The sequence below is a fragment of the Salvelinus alpinus genome, chromosome 26 (assembly GCF_045679555.1).
Source record: "Salvelinus alpinus chromosome 26, SLU_Salpinus.1, whole genome shotgun sequence".
Lineage (NCBI taxonomy): Eukaryota > Metazoa > Chordata > Actinopteri > Salmoniformes > Salmonidae > Salvelinus > Salvelinus alpinus.
Window position 1 is genome coordinate 9,417,079 of NC_092111.1, and position 7,127 is coordinate 9,424,205.

Here is a 7,127-nt window from a genome sequence, read left to right on the forward strand (position 1 = left end):
GGCTTACGTTAGGACAGAGATCTTGAGTGTAGCCTCACTTGTGAGGACAGGCTGTATCTCACATCCGGCTGTGATCGGGAGTCCCATAGGGCGGCGCACAATTGGCCCAGCGTCGTCCGGGTTAGGGGATGGTTTGGCCAGGGGTAGGCCCTCATTGTAAAATAAGAATTTGTTCTTAAATGACTTGCCTAGTTAAATAAATAAAAAAATATATTTTTTAAAAGACAGAGACTTTACCTTCAATGACCCTATTGTGACGTTAAAAGACGTTCAATTCACAAAAGAGAAGAACATGTAAGGTAAAGTGCAGTGGCTCTAGTTTAGCTTAGTAATGGAGGGAAACCCGTCTGAGATGGAGGTACGGTGAAAGAGACTAGAGACCAGTATGTCAGACTGATACACATTGACTGTTGCATAAGATAGCACTACACATCATTCTGTTGAAGATATGGAGGTGAACTAGGACCTTCATTTGTCCGTGGAGGCCATTTGTGGCTCTTTGCTTACTCAATTATTCGTGGAGTTAGGTTCTCCATCCAGGGTTGAGTTTCACCAAAAAACCTAAAGATCATATTTACCAGTAAGATCAGTCCATTGGTATGCACTATACAATGGATGAACAGTGATCTTTAACGCTAAAGATGATCTTTGTTTCAGGGAAACTCACTCGAAGAACTATTCTTTTCACTTAATCAAATCACACAAACCAACACACTGCCATTTGCTCTGCTCAAATCTCTCCACTGCTGTTTCCCACATGGAGACTCTAAAGCCAGTGGTTCTTCATTTCATCACTTCGTTTCATTGAAATGAGATCCATTTTAGATCACCAATCAAAATGGGACTTGAGTGATGAGCTCCGCTCAAAACAGATGGCATACCTCCCTCTAGTGGCAATAAGATGTAACAAAGTAACCCTCAACCTTCCAACGGAGAGGTTACTAGTGTACATTCGTATTCATTCACTTTGTCCAACCACTTCAAATACTGGTTCCACTGGTTTCGTCAACTTGTCTCAGCGCTATTCGTCTCTGGGAAAATTATACTTGTTAGGACGGTTGTTACCATTTAATATTAATGAAAAAGCATGCATAAAATACATACATAAAAGCCTGCTGACTTTGCTACAGACCCTCATTAATCCCTCATGACAAGCAGGGTTCTCCTTTGCGCCATATGGAAATGATTAAACAGCCCAGGGCAGATAAACGTACTGAAGGACATTGCTATACATCTTCTGTTTCTCAGAAGTGTTTGCATTGCTTGCTCTGGATTCAGTGAAAGTTAAATAAATAGTACGGGACATGACATTGAGAAAACTAGGAACTCCACCCATCACTAACCAAGTAGTTATATTTAGCATTTTCACCATGCCAAGAGATAGCGTGGATTTAAACACTATTTACTCAAAAGCGGACTGTAGTTTCAAAGCAGCCATTTTGTTCCTTCACTACTTGTCTTTCTGACAGCATGTTTCCAACTTTGGTACTGCATCTAGTTTTGATATTCCTCTCTGGACACTTTCCAACTATTTCAAGAGAAGGGACTTACCTGAAACATACAACATGCAGATTATACAGTTACTGCCTCAGTTTAAAAACTCTTCGTCGTGGAGCTCCATGGTTTAATAGAGAGGTACTAGCTGAGTGACAAATAGATTAAGTCAAATAGTTGTTTGATGCGTGTGGTTAAAGTCTGCAAAACAAGGATAGTTATAATGGACAACGCACACAGCCAAGACAACGCAGGAGTGGCTTTGGGACAAGTCTCTGAACGTACTTGACTGGCCCAGCCAGAGCCCGGTCGATCATCTCTGGAGAGACCTGAAATTAGTTGTGCAGCAACGGTCACCATCCAACCTGACCGAGCTTGAGAGGACCTGCAGAGAAGAGTTCGAGAAACTCCCCAAATACAGGTGTGCCAGGCTTGTCATACCCAAGAAGACCCGAGGCTGTAACCGCTGCCAAAGGTGCTTCAACAAAGTACTGAGTAAAGGGTCTGAATACTTATGTAAATAGTTTTTTTTGCCCAAATTTCTAAGAACCTGTTATTGCTTTTGTCATTATGGGGTATTGTGTGTAGATTGCGGTGGGAAAAATACAATTTAAGCCATTTTAGAATAAAATGTGGAAAAAGTCAAGAGGTCTGAACACTTAACGAATGCACTGTATGTACACACTGAGCAAAAATATAAACACAACATGCACCAATTTCAAAGATTTTACTGAGTTACAGTTCATATAAGGAAATCAGTCAATTGAAATTAATTCATTAGGCCCTAATCTATTGATTTCACATGACTGGGCAGGGGTGGGCCTGGGAGGATATAGGCCTTCCCACTGGGGAGCCAGGCCCAGAAAATAAGAATGAGTTTTTCCACACAAAAGGGCTTTATTAAAGACAGAAATAGAGCCTCGCCTCCCCTCCAGTATACATACATACAGTTGAAGTCAGAAGTTTACATACACCTTAGCCAAATACATTTAAACTCAGTTTTTCACAATTCCTGACATTTAATCCAAGTAAAAATTCCCTGTCTTCGGTCAGTTAGGATCACCACTTTATTTTAAGAATGTGAAATGTCAGAATAATAGAGAGAATTATTTATTTCAGCTTTTATTTCTTCCATCACATTCCCAGTGGGTCAGAAGTTTACAAACACTCAATTAGTATTTGGTAGCATTGCCTTTAAATTGTTTAACTTGGCTCAAACGTTTCGAGTCGCCTGCCACAAGCTTCCCACAATAAGTTGGGTGAATTTTGGCCATAATATTTGTGTCATTCTCAAAACTTTTGGCCACGACTGTAGATGGCATCATGAGGGAGGAAAATTATGTGGATATATTGAAGCAACATCAGTCAGGAAGTTAAAGCTTGGTTAAAGCTTCCCACAATAAGTTGGGTGAATTTTGGCCCATTCCTCCTGACAGAGCTGGTGTAACTGAGTCAGGTTTGTAGGCCTCCTTGCTCGCACACGCTTTTTCAGTTCTGCCCACAAATATTCTATGGGATTGAGGTCAGGGCTTTGTGATGGCCACTCCAATACCCTGACTTTGTTGTCCTGAAGAAATTTTGCCACAACTTTCGAAGTATGCTTGGGGTCATTGTCCATTTGGAAGACCCATTTGTGACCAAGCTTTAACTTCCTGACTGATGTCTTGAGATGTTGCTTCAATATAGCCACATAAGTTTCCTACCTCATGATGCCATCTATTTTGTGAAGTGCACCAGTCCCTCCTGCAGCAAAGCACCCCCACAACATGATGCTGCCACCCCAGTGCTTCATGGTTGGGATGGTGTTCTTCTGCTTGCAAGCTTTCCCCTTTTTCCACCAAACATAACGATGGTCATTATGGCCAAACAGTTCTATTTTTGTTTCATCAGACCAGAGGACACTTGGTACTTGCGTACTATTGTTTGTACAGATGAATGTGGTACCTCCAGGCGTTTGGAAATGATGAACCAGACTTGTGGAGGTCTACAATTTTCTTTCTGAGGTCTTGGCTGATTTCATTTGATTTTCCCATGATGTCAAGCAAATAGGCACTGAGTTTGAAGGTAGTCCTTGAAATACATCCACAGGTACACCTCCAATTGACTCAAATAATGTCAATTAGCCTAACAGAAGCTTCTAAAGCCATGACATCATTTTCTGGAATTTTCCAAGCTGTTTAAAAGGCAGTCAACTTAGTGTATGTAAACTTCTGACCCACTGGAATTGTGATACAGTGAATTATAAGTGAAATAATCCGTCTGTAAACAGTTGTTGGAAAAATGACTTGTGTCATGCACAAAGTAGATGTCCTAACCGACTTGCCAAAACTATAGTTTGTTGCCAAGGAATTTATGGAGTGGTTGAAAAACGAGTTTTAATGACTCCAACCTAAGTGTATGTAAACTTCCGACTTCAACTGTATATACACACACATACATACATACACTACTGTTCAAAAGTTTGGGGTCACTAAGAAATGTCCTTGTTTTTGAAAGAAAAGCAAATTTTTTTGCCCCTTAAAATAACATCAAAATGATCAGAAATACAGTGTAGACATTGTTAATGTTGTAAATGACTATTGTAGCTGGAAACGGCAGATTTTACATGGAATATCTACATAGGCGTACAGAGGCCCATTATCAGCAACCATCACTTCTGTGTTCCAATGGCACATTGTGTTAGCTAATCCAAGTTGATCATTTTAAAAGGCTAATTGATCATTAGAAAACCCTTTTGCAATTATGTTAGCACAGCTGAAAACTATTGTTCTGATAAAATAAGCAATAAAACTGGCCATCTTTAGACTAGTTGAGTATCTGGAGCATCAGCATTTGTGGGTTCACTTTAACTATACATCCATGTACATACTACCTCAATTGGCCCGACCAACCAGTGCTCCCGCACATTGGCTAACTGGGCTATCTGCATTGTGTCCCACCACCCGCCAACCTCTCTTTTTACGCTACTGCTACTCTCTGTTCATCATATATGCATAGTCACTTTAACCATACCTACATGTACATACTACCTCAATAAGCCTGACTAACCGGTGTCTGTATATAGCCTTGCTACTCTTATTTTCAAATGTCTTTTTACTGTTGTTTTATTTCTTTACTTACCTACACACACACACATACCTTTTTTTCACACTATTGGTTAGAGCCTGTAAGTAAGCATTTCACTGTAAGGACTACACCTGTTGTATTCGGCGCAGGTGACAAATAAACTTTGATTTGATTTGATTACAGGCTCAAAATGGTCAGAAACAAAGACCTTTCTTCTGAAACTCGTCAGTCTATTCTTGTTCTGAGAAATGAAGGCTATTCCATGCGAGAAATTGAAGATCTAGTACAACGCTGTGTACTACTCCCTTCACAGAACAGCGCAAACTGGAATAGCCAGAATAGAAAGAGGAGTGGGAGGAGTGGGAGGCCCCAGTGCACAGCTGAGTAAGAGGACATTAGAGTGTCTAGTTTGAGAAACAGACGCCTCACAAGTCCTCAACTGGCAGCTTCATTAAATTGTACCAGCAAAACACCAGTCTCAACATCAACAGTGAAGAGGCGACTCCGGGATCCTGGCCTTCTAGGCAGAGTTGCAAAGAAAAAGCCATCTCTCAGACTGGCCAATAAAAAGAAAAGATTAAGATGGGCAAAATAACACAGACACCGGACACCGGACAGAAGAACTCTGTCCAGAAGGACAAAAGTAGTGTATATACAGTGCTTTCTGAAAGTATCTAGACCCATTGACTTTTTCCACATTTTGTTACGTTACAGCCTTATTCTAAAATTGATTAAATGGTTTTCAATCTACACACAATACCCCATAATGACAAAGCACAAACAGCTTTTTAGATATTTTTTGCAAATGTATAAAAAATAAGAAACTTAACTATCACATTTACATAATTATTCAGACCCTTTACTCAGAACTTTGTTGAAGCACCTTTGGCAACAATTACAGCCTCGAGTCTTCTTGGGTATGACGGTAAAAGCTCGGCACACCTGTATTTGGGGAGTTTCTCCCATTCTTCTCTGCAGATCCTCTCAAGCGCTGTCAGGTTGGAGGAGAGCGCCGCTGCACAGCTATTTTCAGGTCTCTCCAGAGATGTTCGATCGGGGTCAAGTCCGGGCTCTGGCTGGGCAACTCAAGGACATTCAGAGACCTTAGGGTCGTTGTCCTATTGGAAGGTGAACTTCACCCCAGTCTGAGGTCCTGAGCGTTATAGAGACGGTTTTCGTCAAGGATCTCTCTGTAATTTGCTCCGTTCATTTTCCCCTCGATCCTGACTAGTCTCCCAGTCCCTGCCGCTTAAAAACATCCCCACAGCATGATGCTGCTACCCCCATGCTTCACCGTAGGGATGGTGCCAGGTTTCCTCCAGATGTGACGCTTGGCATTCAGGCCAAAGAGTTCAATCTTGGTTTCATTAGACCAGAGAATGTTGTTTCTCATTGTCTGAAAGTCCTTTGGGTGCCTTTTGGCAAACTCCAAGCGGGATGTCATGTGCCTTTTACTGAGGAGTGGCTTCTGTCTGGCCACTCTACCATAAAGGCCAGATTGGTGGAGTGCTGCAGAGATGGTTGTCCTTCTGGAAGGTTCTTCCATCTCCACAGAGGAACTCTGGAGATTTGTCAGAGTGACCATCGGGTTCTTGGTCACCTCCCTGTCCAAGGCCCTTCTCCCCCATTGCTCAGTTTGGCCAGGCAGCCAGCTCTAGGAAGAGTCTTGGTGATTCCAAACTTCTTCCATTTAAGAATGATGGAGGCCACTGTGTTCTTTGGGACCTTCAATGCTGCAGAAATTTGTTCGTACCCTTCCCCAGATCTGTGGCTCAAAACAATCCTGTCTTGGAGCTCTACGGACAATTCCTTCAACCTCATGGCTTGGTTTTTGCTCTGACATGCACTGTCAACTGTGGGACCTTATATAGGACCTTATATAGACAGGTGTGCCTTTCGAAATCATGTAAATGCAATGGATTGGACAACAGGTAGACTCCAATGAAGTTGTAGAAACATCAAGGATGATCCATGGAAACAGGATGCACCTGAGCTCAATTTCGGGTCTCATAGCAAAGGATCTGAATACTTATGTAAATAAGGTATCTGTTTACTATTTCTAACACATTTGCAAGAATGTCTAAAAACCAGTTTTTGCTTTGTCATTATGGGGTATTGTGTGTAGATTGCAGATATTTTAAATATTTAATCAATTTTAGAATAAGGCTGTAACGTAACAAAATGTAGAAAAGTCAAGGGGTCTGAATACTTTCAGAAAGCACTGTACAAATATTATATTATAAACTGGGTGGGGTCGAGCCCTGAATGCTGATTGGCTGGAAGCCGTGGTATATCAGACTGTATACCATGGGTATGACAAAACATTTATTTTTACTGCTCTAATTACATTGGTAACCAGCTTATAATAGCAATAAGGCACCTCTGGGTTTTGTGATATATGGCCAATATACCACGGCTAAGGGCTGTGTCCTAGCACTCCGTGTTGCGTCGTGCTTAAGAACAGCCCTTAGCCGTGGTATATTGGCCATATACCACACCCCCTCGGGCCTTATTGCTTAATTATAGTATGCTTTATGGGGAAATTGAGAAGAGTTCAAAGTTAGAGA